This window comes from Dendropsophus ebraccatus, chromosome 12 (assembly GCF_027789765.1).
Source record: "Dendropsophus ebraccatus isolate aDenEbr1 chromosome 12, aDenEbr1.pat, whole genome shotgun sequence".
Classification (NCBI taxonomy): domain Eukaryota; kingdom Metazoa; phylum Chordata; class Amphibia; order Anura; family Hylidae; genus Dendropsophus; species Dendropsophus ebraccatus.
Window position 1 is genome coordinate 23222866 of NC_091465.1, and position 16504 is coordinate 23239369.

Sequence of the window (16504 nt, forward strand, 5' to 3'; positions counted from 1 at the left end):
TCCATATAGTAGTTAGGTCCTTCTGTTTCCATAAAGTAGTTAACCCCTGAATTTTCAAAAACCAAAAAGTGTGGATCCAGCACATCCAGGGAAGTGCAAAAAACTGTTGAAACATTAAACTTTAATCATGCTGCAGTTAAAACCTAGAGCCCATGCTAGGAAGGTGTGTCGACTGGACGACGCGTTTCACGCATGCGCGCTTAGTCATGACTAAACACTCCCCTGAATGTGCTGGATCCACACTTTTTGGTTTTTGGAAATTCTGTTACAAGCGGGCTGGCTACCCAGGATCCGTGCACCCCCTAATCTCACAATTGAGATCTGAGACACCTAACAGGTGAGCTGACACCGTCCAATATATTCCTGTAGTTATCCCCTAAGTTTTGCCATATAGTAGTTAGGCCCTCCTCTGTGCATCCAATCAGTAGTTAGCCCTCTCTGTGCAGGTATGTCCCTCAGTAGGTACTTCCCCCCATGTAACTAATCCTGCCACCTTCCTCAGGTAATCCCACCCCACCCAGTAGGTAGTATCTGTATGCGTTTAGGTACCTATAGGTAATGTCCTTTGGTATTAATTCCACCACTAGACATTCCCCTGTGGGTATCTCTCTGGTACTTAGCCCCCACCATGAGGATAGTATCCCCCAATTTAGGCATCTATACAGGTATTCCCCCCCCCCAGTAGTTATTATCTCCAGTATGTAGTATGCCCCAATGAGGCAGTAGGCATCTCACTGTAGGTAATCCCCTACAGTAGACATCATCCCCCATCTTAGGCATCCTGCTTCCATGTAGGCATCCTACCTGTGTAATAAAAAAAAAAGACATACTTACCTGGTTGCAGTGCTGCAAACCTTCAGTCTCCCAATAGGATGCAGTGGCAGGCCATTTATTGTCTATAGGACTTGGTACTGTACTTGGCTAAAATGACAGCGTGCATAGGTGACAGAAACAGTAGATAATGGCCCCAAAGAAAAAAGATTTACAGTGATTTCATGTATATGCCAGGTATAAGGGCGTGATAGACCTGAAACGTGTAAGTAGATGTAGATTTTACAGAGGAACTGTGTCCATCCCCATACTCTATGTTAGTAAATACTAACAATTGTGGAACATCTCTTCTTATAGCTCTGTTTTCTGCTTGTCCTCTCTTACTCTTGCTGGAAAATTATGAATTAGCCAAATGGGTTTTACGAGTGGGGGCATGTCTGTACCTTTCTGGCATTATCACAGTTACTGGAGTTAGGTGGTGAAGGGCCACTAATTGGGTTTATGTCATGATTCTCCGTATGAGTTTTACTGTAATCGTTTGTGTATACGTGTATATTTTATTGTGAAGTTATTTATTAGTATGTATGTTGTCCTGGTTTTTTTTTTTAATATTCAAAAACATATTTCTACATACCTGTCATGCATTGATATTTCGTGTGCTCCCTCCTGGGATAATATCTTCTGACTCTTTCTCAGGTATAACATCTTGTGCCATCCTCAGTGTGATACAGAGAATATTTTCCTCTGTAATCTGAGGGCATCTGGTGGCGATTTTATGTATTGCACGCTTAGGACTGTAATTTAAGGCTACCGGCAGCAAAACTACGACCTCTAGTGTCCATCCTGGGTAATGGCAGCCCCATTGACAAAAGCTTCAGGATGTACCTACCACTTTGTTTAAATTAATTAGTTTTATTTATTTATTTATATGGCATATTATGCTCTTTTTGTAAAAAGCTTTATATGAAAGATTTATATTATTGTATGTTTTTAATTTTATTGTTGTCAGTTTTTAACAGGCCCCATGTGGATAGTGTCAGGTAAAAGCATTGCAAAAAAACATGGAAAGAAAATTGCAAAGACATTTAACCGTTCTTCCTTAATATCCTTTGGATGGTTATTATGCAGAATATGGCTTGGAGCAATACATCAGTAATCTTTATACTCCCAGGCAATGGAACAAACCAGCTATGATGTCGCAAAAGCTTCTCTCTCCAGGTTAAGTGGTGATGAAGGGTGCTTTACAGTTTCACCACAAGATGTCAGTATTTTGTATCCCTATGTATTGCACAGCTGAAGTCAGTAATGGGTTACTGTTTTATGTATGCCATTTGTTGCTAGTGGCCAATAGGAGGTGCTCCCTACTTCTAGCCTATTATCTTTCTTCTTTCTTTTTGCACACATTCACCCCCACCACTCACAGGGTAGATTACTTAGCCCCTGTAGGAAGTTACTTGGGGAGGAAGTGTAGGGAGTCTTATCCAGATTCTCATGGGAGAAGGACAGACAGAGCAAATGTCACTGCTGTAGCCTAGCCAGGGCCTGTGTCCGGGACCAAAGTGCAGTCTAATCTAAGACACGAGTGTGTTCAGATGCAGCTAGAGACAACTAGTTCTTTTACTATCACTTCTACTATATTTATTATGCAGTGCTAAGCACTTGAAGGTAGATGAGTTTAGGAACATCCTAACCCACACCAAGAACACGTCTAAAAGGTGCATGGGTGTCAAGCTCACCTCCAGCTGTTTCATAACTACAATTCTCATGTCTGGACGGCCAAAGCTGGACACCCATGTTCCTAAGTAACTAAAGCAGCTGAACAGAATTATCTGTTTAAAGGGCCAGTTCCCATATGAGTAACTGCACCTGTGTTGTATTGCACTGCACAGCTAGCGAATAGTAGTGTCCACTTCTATTGTGCAGTCGATGGGGGCAGGTCCATCGTCAGAACCTCGCTTACTGGGACAAGTGTCTAATCCACAGTGCCTCTAGGATCTCACCAGTGAAGGATTATAATGTGGATGGTTTGAGCGACCGACCAGGGCTCATAACTCCTGGGGGGCCCACAGCTGAAAAGCCCACATCTGTGGTGTTGTACTACCATGATCTTTTTATGTCAGTGCTAGTCCAGGTATGATGTTGGTACCTGCTTTGTATAAAGGCTGGCTGTATTCCCCAGAAATGGTCAGTGACCTGCCGGGTTGTAATGGGTCCCCTGGGCTCTTGTCACGGTAGTCCTGATTTGCAATTGACCCACCTGGACTATTGGTACCACCACCCACAGAAAGGGGAAAGATGACCCAAGGTGTGTGGCTAGTGAGTAGTGGCGCTGGTACGGAGGAAAGAATGACTGAGTCCCAGTGATGAAATAATAGAACCACTTTACTGTACAGTCTCTTGATAATACAGAAAACTTTGACAGCAAATAGATAAATCTTTGTACAGACTTTAGTGCTTAACTTGGTTTGTGCTGTGGAGATGCTTGATGACGTAGAATAGAGTAGAGGCAGTTGTAGTGGTGCTTGAACATTTGGAAACAGAGTAGAGCAGTGTAGAGGAGAAGAGTTTGTCAAGGGAGTCTTAACCCAATATAGCACATACTTTAGAATGAGAAGTTTACTTGTACCCGTGTTTAGACTACAATCTGACCACCTTCTGCCCTATAGTGTCGAGAGACTCGTCCTAATAGGGTGATACAAGCCCCAGCCATGGTTATTGGGCTGAAGCTAAGTTCCGAGTCTTCACGGTTACCTGCACTGCAAGATAGAATACGTAGACCTTCTTGGTAGCTTAGTTCTATCCAGGCTAGTTCTTCTTGTGTATCAGGATACTGCCCTGCACTTTCTAGACTGGTTCACGGCATGAGCTAGGATGATCCTGACTCTTCTCCCTTTGTAGTGTCTAGCACCGCATAACAGATATAGTATATAGACTGAAAGAACTGAGTGTCTCTGGTTGCTTCCACATACATGTGTCTCACACTCAACTTACTAACACTGTCTGAGCTTAACTTGTCCCGGACAAGGGTCCTGGCAGAGTCAGGCCTGGTTTGGCTACAGCAGGGACGTCAGTTCTGTGTGTCCTTCTCCCCAGAGAATCTGGATAAGACTGATGCTACACCTCCTCCCACCAAGTAACTTCCTACAGGGATTATGTAAGGGACCCTGTGAGTGGTGAAAAGGAATATGTGCAAAGAAAAGAAGAAGGGTAATAGGCCAGAAAGAAAGAGCATCTCCCATAGGTTAACAAAAGCACATGGTACACATAAACAGGCTTGGACTGGGCCACCGGGGAGACGGTGACAAATCTTGTGACTTTATTCACACGCTCTTGCGCGATGTTTCAGCTTTACTCTCAGGGCTAAAACTGAAACGTCGTGCAAGAAGGTGTGAATAAAGTCACAATGTAAACTTACCTATCCTCATGCCCGCAGCACAGCTTCCATGTCCCGTTGACAGCCACTGGTGTCCAAGCTGCAACATCATGTACCCGGTTATATGATTATCCTCTGGACTGGGGCGGTACACTGCTGCAGTCACTGACTGGCTGAGCGGGCAATTGGACAACCTGGATTTCATACGAAAATGACAGATGGCAGCAAGTGAGTTTATTATTTTCTCCCACCCCTCTTGCTTGCCATTTTTGCTTTTTATGGGACTCTCTCTTTATTATGGGCTGTCTGGGTGTCCATCCAGGGCTCCCAGGTGGCCTTAGCCACATAATCTGTCCACATTCAGTTGCATCCCCCACTCTGGGATTCCAGGGCTACATGCCCCAGATCCCTGAATGGTCGCACAGGGGAAATAACCGCCAGCTCCCCACTCTCCCTTTTAGCTGCATTAGGCATGTGACTTAGAGGCCTATTACACCACCAGATTGATCTTCAATCTGACACAATGCTCTCTGCTGCCACCTCTGTCCATGTCAGGAACTGTCCAAAGCAGGATAAGTTTTCTATGGGCATTTGCTACTGCTCTGGATAGTCCCTTACATGGACGGAGGTGGATGCAGAGAGCACTGTGTCAGACTGGAGAGAATACACCACTTCTTGCAGAACATACAGCAGCTGATAACTACTGGAAGGCTGGAGACTTTTAAATAGAAGTAATTTACTAATTATAACTTCTGACATCAGATTTGAGAAAAAATATAATTATTTTTTTACCGGAGTACCCCTTTAACACTTTAATGACCACTGATATGCCTTTTATGACAGTCCTTAAAAATCTTATTCTAGCCCGACACTACAATAAACCATCTTCTCTGCTGGAGATTGTAATATAAGAGCAGATTGTCTCCTTATCTTATATGTTTTAAGGCTGTGTTCAAACATGGCATTTTTTATGTATTTTTGCAGCAATATTGTTGAAATTCCCTTGTAATGATGTCTTGGCTAGTGGTCGGTGCCCTTGATGTTGTGCCTGCAGTGTAAACCAAGCTACCTGAAGTCAAAGTAACCTTTACTGAACATCTTCTATTCATGAATGCCACCATGAATTGGGGAATTATAATATATTAGGCTATAATAATTTTTTTGGCCATAAAGATTAAAGGTGAACTCTGTCCAAAATATAATTTTTGATATGTTATTACATAGGCAAAGTTAGACAAAATCCTAATATACACTAATTATGAGAAATGCACATATAGTGCTATTTCCCTCAATTTAGTAGTTCAGATATGCTTCATTTTTTCAAAAAACCGTGACGTCACGAATCCTGTGTACTGTATGTACCTAATGTGTCCAGCAGGTGGCGCTGTATGGTGTAGAAATTACATGTAAAAAGAGGGAGCAGGGGATGGCGGCATATCAAAGGCACTTATGGCTGGAGAGGAGCTGGAGGGACATAGGGAACATTTAGTGATGGTGCTGGGCGGGGGAGGGATAATGCAGGCACAGAGTCTCCTTTAGCCGTGCTAGTGGTACCTCCTGCAGCAGCTCTTGGACCTCCTGCGATCACACAAGCTTGCAGGGCTTGCATGGGCTCCAGCCGGGTGACTCCCTTACTGCCTGTGCTCCTCTTATCCGACTCCCCTAACTGACTAAAAGGAGACTCTAATTAATTAAAGGAGACGCCATTAATGCCTTTGATATGCCATCCCCTGCTCCCTTTTTTTTACATGTAATTTCTATACTATACAGTGCCACCTGCTGGACACATTAGGTACATACAGTACACAGGATCTGAACTACTAAATTGAGGGAACTAGCACTATATGTGCATTTCCCATAATTAGTGTATATTAGGTTTTTTTCTAACTTTGCCTATGTAATAACATATCAAAAATTATATCTTGGCCAGAGTTGTCCTTTAAAGCGAATGTACCACCGAGTGCATTGCTTTGAGTTTCTTACATGAATGGATCAGTGCTGGCACAAGGATGCTGGTGCTGCGGTCCTTTTTTTGAACCACCACCTGGTTCCCGCACATGGCGACGGTCTATTCCCAAGAACAGGCCCAGCATGCCGTGTCACAGAGGGGAGATTGCCACACTGGGGGCCAGTGGGCCTGCCCCCAGTGCTTCATGCTGGGCCTGTGCTCGGGAATAGACCAGCGACATGCGTGAGAAGCGGGCGACGGTTCAAAAAAAGGACGGTGGCACTAATATCTTCACGTTGGCACTGATTCATTCATGTAAAAAACTCAAAGAGATGTACCTGGTAGTACATTCGTTTTAAGCACAAAAGATCCTCATCACCTGTGTCTGATTGGTGGGGGTCTCTCCATTGGACCTCCCCATTGACCCTTGTCCCTCTAATTATATGGAGCAGCTGTTCTCTGCTATCTTCAGCCATAATTTTAGACGGCGTGTATGACTGCCACTCTCTTCAACCAGGGGAACACGGTAGCCCACCATCATGTGACAGCTGTTTCAGCAGTCATACTGTCTTTTCTAGGAAAACACATTTCAAAACTGCTCCTTTTTATATCTTAAATCAACTGGTGCCAGAAAGTGCCAGAGATTTTTTTTTTTTCCAAATTTCTTTTTATTTTATTTTTTTAACCCTTTGAGGACCAGGCCCAAAATGACCCAGTGGACCGCCCACATTTTGATCTTAGTGTTTCCGTTTTTCCCTCCTCCCCTTCTAAGAGCTCCAGCACTTTCAGTTTTCTATCTACAAGCCATGTAATAGCTTATTTGTTACAGGAATAGTTGTACTGTGTAATGGCGTCTTTCATTTTACCATAACATGTATGATGGAATCCTAAAATTATTATTTATGAAGATATAAATAGGTGAAATCGTAAAAATGAATGCAATATGGTAAAGTTTGGGGGGTTCCTGTGTCTACGTAATGCACTATATGGTAACAGCGACATTATACAATTACTCTATAGGTCAGCCCGAACACAACCACATGCAGGTTACACAGATTCTCTAATGTTATATATGTATTTTTCTAATGAAATCCTTTTTTTGGCAATTAAATATTAATAAAATAGCCTTATTGTGAGGCTTATAACAGTTTTATTTTTTCACCTACGGGGCTGTATGGGGTGTCATTTTTTCTGCCATGATCTCTAGTTTTTAATAATACCATATTTGTGAAGATCGGACGTTTTGATCACTTTTTATACATTTTTCTAATATATAATATAACATAAAATCGGTAATCCGTGCACTTTTTCCCCTCTTTTCGCGCACGCCGTTCACCGTTCGCAATGACACTTGTTATATTTTAATAGATCGGACAATTACGCACGCTACAGTATATTATATGTTTATTTATTTATTTTTATATGTTTAATTTATATAATGGGAAAGGGGGGTGATTTAGACTTTTATTGGGGGAGGGGTTTTGGGGCAGTGTGTTAGTGATTTTAACTTTTTTTTTATACATTTTAAGTCCCTTTGGGGGACTTGTACATACATTACTTTGATTTTATACAATGATCATTGCTATGCCATAGGCATAGATCAGTGTTATCGGCGCTCTGCTCATTGAACCTGCCTGTGCAGACTCAGTGACCAGAGCGCCGATCGGACCGCACGGAGGCAGGTGAGAGACCTCCGTTGGTCCGTTTTAATGATCGGGACCCCCGCAGTGTGACTCCCCCTGTCACTTACACTTAAAGGAGTTAATGTCACTCTGCAGCGCGATCAGTAATAAAAAACATAGTATAGATAACAAAATAGAACTATATACAGTCCAGGTTGTCTGTGTGTGGTGTATTGAGATATTTTGCAGAAATAATCTCGCCTTGTGTAGTGTAGAAGTTCAGACGTGTGGATTATTTGACATGAGTGTGTGTGTGTGGGGGGGGGGGGGGAGAGAGAAAAATATATGACAATAGGAGAAGGTTGGTTGGATGAGGGAGATAATGTTTCTCTAAATTTTTCCCATGGGGCCCATATGTGTGCATATTTATTGTGGGTTCTGAGTTCCCAGCTGGCGAGTTCTACCGTTCTGCAGAAGTGATTACGTTTAGTAGTCCGAGGCCTAATGGAGGGCAGTTGGGTAAGGTGTCATAAAGTGGGGATTTATAATTTTGCCGCTGTGAGCATGTAAGTAGTTAGATTGGATTTTTTAGGGGGTAAAAGGTGAGCATGGAGCCCAAAGTAGGATAAGAGGTGCTGAGAGAGGGACTATGCCTCCAGTAACTTTAGAGATGGTGTCTAAGACGGAGGTCCTGTGAGTGCTGGACTGGTAATCCAGATGTGTGAAATGTTACCAGGTTTCCCGCAACTCCAACATAAGTTATGTTGGGACAAGTTAAGGGTGTATAACCACTCTGGGGTCCTATACCAGCTGGTTAGTATCTTGTACGAATTTTCTTGTACTCTTACACATCTAGAGAAACCAAAGGATTGTTTTGACTTCTTGTTTTGTGAATGAAAGGTTTAATTCTTTTTCCCATGCTAGTATGAAACTAGGTAGGAAGGGCCAGAGATTTGTAATTTACTTCTATTATAAAAACCTCAAGTCTTCCAGTACTTATCAGCTGCTGTATGTCCTGCAGGAAGTGGTGTTTTCTTTCCAGTCTGACACCGTGCTCTCTGCTGCCACCTCTGTCCATATAAGGAACTGTATAGAGCAGTAGCAAATCCCCAGAGAAAACCTCTATTGCTCTCCAGACTGGGAAGAATACCACTTCCTGCAGAACATATAGCAGCTCATAAGTCCTGGAAGACTTGAGATTTTTTTTAATAGAAGTAAATTGCAAATCTCTGTCACTTTCTAGCACCAGTTGATTTGAAAGAAATGTTGTTTTTTTTTTTTTTTTTGCTGAACTATCTTTTTAAAGTCACACATGTAAGATGTCAAAATCGAGTCTCTTTCATGAAGGTCAATATAGGCCATTTTCTCAACAGATAAAACTTCTTGAAACCCCTTCTAAACTGTGCAGCAAAGATAAAATTACGTATACTATTATTCTCCAGCACTAGATGGCGCTATCTACATATTAACCTGACAAAAAGATGAAACTTCAGTGTTGTTTATTTTCTTTTTAGACGTCCATATTTTGATTAATGGGACGTCTTTAGTTTTTCTCTCTCCTGAAATAGTTTTGTTCATGTGTGCATACTCAATTATTATAGTCTCTACAGCCAGATTTTATGCATTCCTGAAGCAAGATGTATGTTGGTCTAAGGTAAGGTGACGGTTATATGGGAAAAAGTCTTAAGTGCATTTGTTTAACCACATTTATTTAACCCTTTTTACAGTGCAAGGAACAAGCAAGTATTCATAACACTGCTACATCTGAGCCAACGCAATTTTCCTATCCCCAAGCACTTTTTACATTGGTGGTGGACACTGTGTGGATTTATAGTAACCTAGATGTTGGTGACAGACTCGATTCTAGTGGGTTGGTGAATACCTGTGCAGAGACCCTATCAGGTCTTTAGCCAAGTCACCTCATTCTCTCTAGTTACCTCAGACCCCTCTCTACCAATAGGAACAGACTCTTTAATGCAACTACTACTGAAATAACCAGCCTGTCCATGCTGACAAGGCCATCTTTATCTTCAGTCAAGTTCTACAAAGTGCATAAGTACTACAAGTCTAGCCAGGGGTTGGAGAAAGTGGTATCTTGCCGAAGGGCCCCCCTGCTTTTGCCAAATTCAGTTCCAGTTAGCACCTAGGTCAGATACCAGCTGTCACATTGGTGCCAAACATCCTGGATGTGCATAAGCAAAAAAACAAAAGAGAATTTTGTCAGCTCACCCACTCAGCCTTGCTTCACCTGATATATGGATCTCCGTGGTTTGAGAGCTCGCGGGTGCTGTATTGCGGGCCGCAACCCGACTCATCCAAGATAGGAAAAACGTGTGCATCCGCAGCTTCATAAAAATCAATAACTTTAATTAAACGTCGCAAAACATAAAATAACAAACTGGTTAAAAGACACGCCGACGCGTTGCAGGGTGAGAACCCCTCAATCATGGCAATAGTAGCATGGTTACAACTTGTTTAAATACAGATAGGATGTGACGTTAGACTGGATAGAACCGCCCACCAGAAAACTACATACACCTGAGCTTCCACTCCAGATAAGTCACATGACTATTTACATCGTACATAGAAGTGTAGCAGTGAACATAAAACAAGCAACAATCATATACATATTGAAAGGTCATAAACAAAAAGCAATATAACTATCAACTTAATTCAATAAATGTAGTATAGGCCAGTTTTATAATTTAGCTCTTTAGGGAACCTAGTATTAAGATTAAGAATCCAAAGCGCCTCCCTCTTTCTAACCATACGAGTCCAGTCACCCCCACGTTTAGGTCTATTAACCCTTTCAATAGCGGAGACTTTTAACCCACTCGTGTCCCCTGTGTGACACTTAACATAATGTCTAGCAAGGCCAGAGAGTGAACGGGTACTGCGAAATGAAATGGACATTTTAATGTCAGATAGGTGTTTTCCAATACGGGTTTTAAGCTTCCTGATACTCGATCCCACGTACTGCAAATCACACACCGTGCAGTGTGCAACATACACGGTGTGGGAGGAATTGCAGTTGAGGAAGGATTGGATCCTGAACTCTCGGCCCGTACTGGATGACACCACTGCAGGTTTTTTAATTACATAACGGCACATGCCGCAGCGCGGTACCGCACACGGGAAAAAACCTGTGGTTTTTAGCCAGTTTTGTGTATGTGGCTATGAACTGTTACCAATATCGCTCGGGGACAACAGGTTACCCAAAGTCTGACCTCTACGTGCAACGTATCTTACCCCGTTGCCTAGAATCTGTTCACACTTGGGATCAGAAAAAAGTAACGGTAAATATTTTTTTATAATGTTCTGTATATCATTATATTGTGGACTATAATTAGTTGAGAAGGTAATGCCACATGTATCACTAGACCCTTTAGTCTCATCTGTATGTGAGTTACCACCTCTATCTCGTAAGTGATACTCTCTGTCTTTCTGCTCTGCTATGTAGCGAGCCCTCTTAATGACGTCAATTTTGTATCCCCTAGCCTGGAGTCTCTGCTCCAAATTTTGAGCACCCATTAGGTAAACCGCATGATCTGAACATGTGCGAATAAGACGGATAAATTCCCCAATTGGAAGATTCCTGGTGACATGGGGGGGGGGGGGGGGGTTGACTGCTTCTGGCATGCAGCAAACCATTGCCCGCAGTTGGCTTGCGGTACAGGCCAGTAGCAATTTTACCGTCCACAAAGTGCAGTTTTACATCCAAAAAAGAAATGGACTTAGGCTCAAATTGTGCGGTAAATTTTAAGTTCAGGGTGTTAGCATTCAAATAACGCACCAGATCCCCGCGGCTTGACTCTCTGACCCCTGCCACACCAGGAGGAGGTCATCTATATAGCGCCCATACCAGGTGATGACACCTAAATATGGGTTATGGACGCTATATAGAACGACCTCCTCCCAGTAGGCCATGTATATATTGGCCAGGGAAGGTGAAAAACTGGCGGCCATCGGGCAGCCAAGTATCTGGAAATAAAAGTCATCAAGAAACTGAAAGAAATTATTGGTCAAAAGAAAACGTGTAACAGTGAGGACATAGTCCGATAACTCTATACCATATTTGCTATACTTGCCGATGTGGAAAGCCAGGGCCTGAATGGCCATATCATGGGGGATATTGGAATAAAGAGCTACAACGTCACAGGATAACCATGACGCGTTCTCCATAGTAGGTAACTTTTCCACACTGGCAAGCAAACTTTTATTATCCCTGACATATCCCATCGTCCTTACTGCAAGAGGTTGGAGCAAATCATCCAACCAAATACACAATCTTTCAAGAAGAGAGCCTATGCCAGAGACAATGGGACGTAGAGGTGGTGGGAACTGATTCTTATGGGTTTTTGGTAAGGCATGAAAAATTGGCACTACAGGAAACAAGGGCAAGAGATATTGCCGTTGTTTATCATTCAGAACCCCCACCTCTACGCCAGTGTCTAATATGTCAATGAGGCGTAGCCTCACCACATCAGTGGGGTCAGTAGATTCACATCCTGGATGTGCCCCATGGGCGTTGTGTCACAGCAAGGTCAGATTCTCTTTGAGTACCAGTTTTCTTTCTCTACTTCAAAACTGCAGCCCACACAAAGCTTTAAAGACCCTCGCCAGCAGAGTCCAATACCTAATGAACAGTGCCTCTCAAGTAGGCACTTTCAAGTCAGAGACCACCTATCTCAGAAACTTGCATACAGCAGAGGTACTCTGTCTTAAAGGTGAACTCCCTGACAGAGTAAAGTAGTGGAACCACAGAGTTCAGGATAAATTCAACCATTTTTATATTTTACTGAAACAGCTCTTAAAATGACAGTACAGTTGATTACTTTTGCACAAGTTTAGAGTAAGAGGTTTGTGTTTGAGTATGATTGCCAATCCCTTAAAATACTTAGAGATAGGTTTTGGAAAGGATATAATTGAATGGTAAAGTCTTTTACGTAGGTTTCAGATAGAAGACTTTGAGAGTAGATAGAGAATACCGGAAGAGATGCCGGAAGAGATCACAGAGTGCCAGATCTAGGAACATGGTCCCCGGGCTTGAATAACTGGGTGTAGCTAATCCTTCAGGATTACACAAGGAGATACACAATATTCAGTTGGGTACTTCAGCTCTACTTGCTTTTTGCCAACCACTGGGGAGAGTCCTGGACAGCTTAAGGACTTCCTGAAGATACTTAGAAGAACATGGTCATCCCAGATGTAGACAGGTTAGGTCCCTAATGGTAGTTGCCCCTTCAGGGCTTAGCAGAGCATGCTGCTGTGAGGCTCACTCAGGAACGAGCTGTATAGGCTTCACTCCTCCACTATTAAATTGCTAATATAAACTGCTGCACCAGTAACTAACAGGGAGTTTTATAGAAGAGACCGGGCCTAGTCTCTCATTGGTGGAGGAACTGTGAGGTGATTGGACATCCCATTGGGTGGGAACCCAATTGTACATGTAAAATATCACATAACAAGGAATACATTAACCCCTCTTACCTTTAATATGCTGAAATAAATACAACAATACTCAGGGGCGGTATCTTGTGGCCAAAAAATAATAAGACTCTGAAAAGTTTACATAGAAAATGCTGTTAAGTACATCAGACACTTGTCAGTGGCATGCAGTATCTGTTCCCGGACACTGCCTGAGTGTATGTGCCATGTCTCCACAAGGTATTTCACTTTCTTTGTGCTTGATTTCCAGTTATTCCTGTAGCCTTAGGGTACTGTGATGTCTGATGATTGGCTGAGTGGGCATTGCATATGTCAACCCCGATCCCGGAAGTGCTGTGCATCAGAATGAGAGCTCCATGAAAGCAGGGGCAGCGGGAAAGTAAGTGAGGAAGGTAAGTATAGGGTTTTTTTGTGTTACCACCAGCTTCAGCACAGAACCCCTTTACCCCTTCTCATAAGCAAGATATCCAACCAGTATGGCTAAAGCAGGGGTTACCCTTACAGTGAGGTATATGTTAGAGTCTCTGGAGCTTTCAGGCTTTGGTCTTGCCCACACTTTGTGACTAGTTCCTTGTCTGTCTTTTCATTGGTGAAATACAACTGGTTTTCTCACAGATGGTCCAAAAAAGTTTTCTTACTGTAATGAAGAGAACAGGTTCCTTGAAAATTTGTAGCTCAGTAGTTACTTCTTTCTAGGCCTGGTGTAAAGCCCTGGAAGGTCCAAGGGTGAAACGGTGGGACACATGTACACTTTACCACTATTGGCTCAGTAACTTATTAAATTTCCTCTTCACTCTTCTTCCCTTTTCCTCAGGAGGGACCAGGTTCAGCTAATCTTTCAGGACTGAACACAGCTCTACGAGGGAATACAACAGAGTTCAGGTTCGTACGAACCCGAACCTCGGCAGGTTCGGACCATCCCTAATAAAAACCCATGATACAAAGGCATTCACAGCATATAAACAATATAAAATATATAAATTATGACACAACTAAGGCTAGGTTTACACTACGTTTTTGCAATCCGTTTTTTTTGCAAAAAACTGATTAAAAATGGAATTGTGTGCATCCGTTTTTCCATTGACTTCCATTATACAAAAACGGATCAAAAAGGATCTGTTTTTTTTTTTACGGACACAAAAAAGACCACCTTTTTTGTCCGTCAAAAAAAATGGATCCAAAAAACGGATTGCAAAAATGTAGTGTGAACCCAGCCTAACTTGACACTGAACCGACAGGAGTTTAGAGGAGGAGTGAGTTTAACCTCTGCCCTGCCTTAGACCAACAGGGAGGCTGACACAAACCCCTTCATGGCCCTAAGCCAAACAGCTGTGTGCAGAAGACCTACTGTGTGTGGCCACTTCGTCATCCCAGATATTAATGGGGGTTTCAGATTTTTGATGTTTAAAATAAAAAATAATTTTTTGTTAAGACTTTCTGCTGATGTCCTTTAAATAGGGATATACTCCATAACCTACAAAAATCCATTAAATGAAGATGTTCCAGGTGTTCCCACAGAAACTTCCGTCTTCTACCAGATGTAATCTTTAAAAAATGCTGAAATATCACACAATGTGTGGCGTTCACAGTCATGCACATACTTCTGGCTACACCGCTAACCACACAATGATTCCAACATGTACTGAAGAAATAAATGTATGTCAACCGAATATACAAAAGTAATTTCATATACAGTATAATGCACTGCATGTCTGCATATTAGGTGGCCATTAGAGATGAGCGAATAGTATTCGATTGAATAGCTATTCGATGGAATACTGCACTATTCGAAAGATTCGAGTTCGATCGAATATGTGATCGAATATTCGAATCTAAATTAACTTTACTAAAACAGCTGAACAATTTGTTAGCTGTTTTAATAACATTTTTGGTCCCAGGGAAAGCAGGAAAGCAATATTACAGGGATCTGCATTCCCGGCAATTAGCAATTGCCGGCAATAATGCTGATCCCTGTAATAGTTAATATTTAATTAATAAAACAAAGTTTTGTCCTAAAAAAAGTTATTTTCGTTGTACAATAGCTTAATTAAAACGAATCAATGCTTTTGCAATTAAATATACTGTTAATAAAAAAATATATAAATAAATGTATATATATATATGTATTTAATTTATTTATTTATTTACAGTATATTTAATTGCAAAAGTGTGTATTTGTTTTAATTAAGCTATTGAACAACGAAAATAACTTTATTAGAACGAAAATGTGCTTTATTAATTAAATCTTAATTATTACAGGAAGCTCTATTATTGCTGGCAATTCCTATTGCCAGTAATACAGCTCAATGTAATAATTAAAGGACAACTCCAGCGGGACCCCCCCCCCCAAAAAAAAACACAGACACACACAGACACCATACTCACCATCCCTCCGGTGACGATCGCCACTCCATTCGCCCGCCGTCCGCCTCACCGTCACCTGCGTCCGCCGTCCAGCGATGTCTCTTGCTTCCGGGTCCATGAGAGAGAAAAGGCTGCCAGTGCGTTTGCGCACCGGCAGCCTTTTCATTGGCTGGAGCGCATCACATGGCTTCCAGCAAGCTCAGCCAATCAGGGCTGAGCAAGCTGGAAGCCATGTGATGTGCTCCAGCCAATGAAAAGGCTGCTGGTGCGCATGTGCACCAGCAGCCTTTTCTCTCCCATTCACTCTCAATGAAGACGCCGAAGAGGAAGAAGACCCGGACCGCCCCCCAGCTCTGACGTCACCCGTCACCAGATGCCGTCCGGGAGAAGAGGACCGTGACGACCGTAATAGGTAATGTATACATTCTTTAACTTCCGGGGTGGGGGGGGTCGGGAGTCGGAAAGTGGGGGAAGGGGGCCAGACCGGGTATTTAACCACATTACAAAGTTATATAACTTTGTAATGTGTGTTAAATAAGGCCAAAAAATTTTTCGCCGGAGTTGTCCTTTAATACTTTACTTTAATTAAAACAGCAAATGTTTCTTCTAATGATGCTATTTTTTTTATCACAATAGCAACATTAGAAGAAACATTTTGATTAATATGTCCGCCCAGCTTATTGGCTGAGCGGACAGATAGAGAACCGGTCCCCGTCACACCGAGCTCAGTGTCCTGGGGACCGGCAAAGAGAAGACATCAAGACATCGCAGGGTGAATAGAAAGCTCTTCCCCCCTCCCCTGCACTGCACCTATCCCAGCAAGGAAGGGGAGTCACCTAACCCCTTCCTTGCTAGCATGGGTGCAGTCGGGCGTCAGTCTGGTCCCCAAGGGGTTCAGTATGGCACCTTAAGGGTTAAGGGGGATGAAATTCATCCTCCTTTAACCCCTTGGGTGCTACACTGTAAACAGCGATCTGT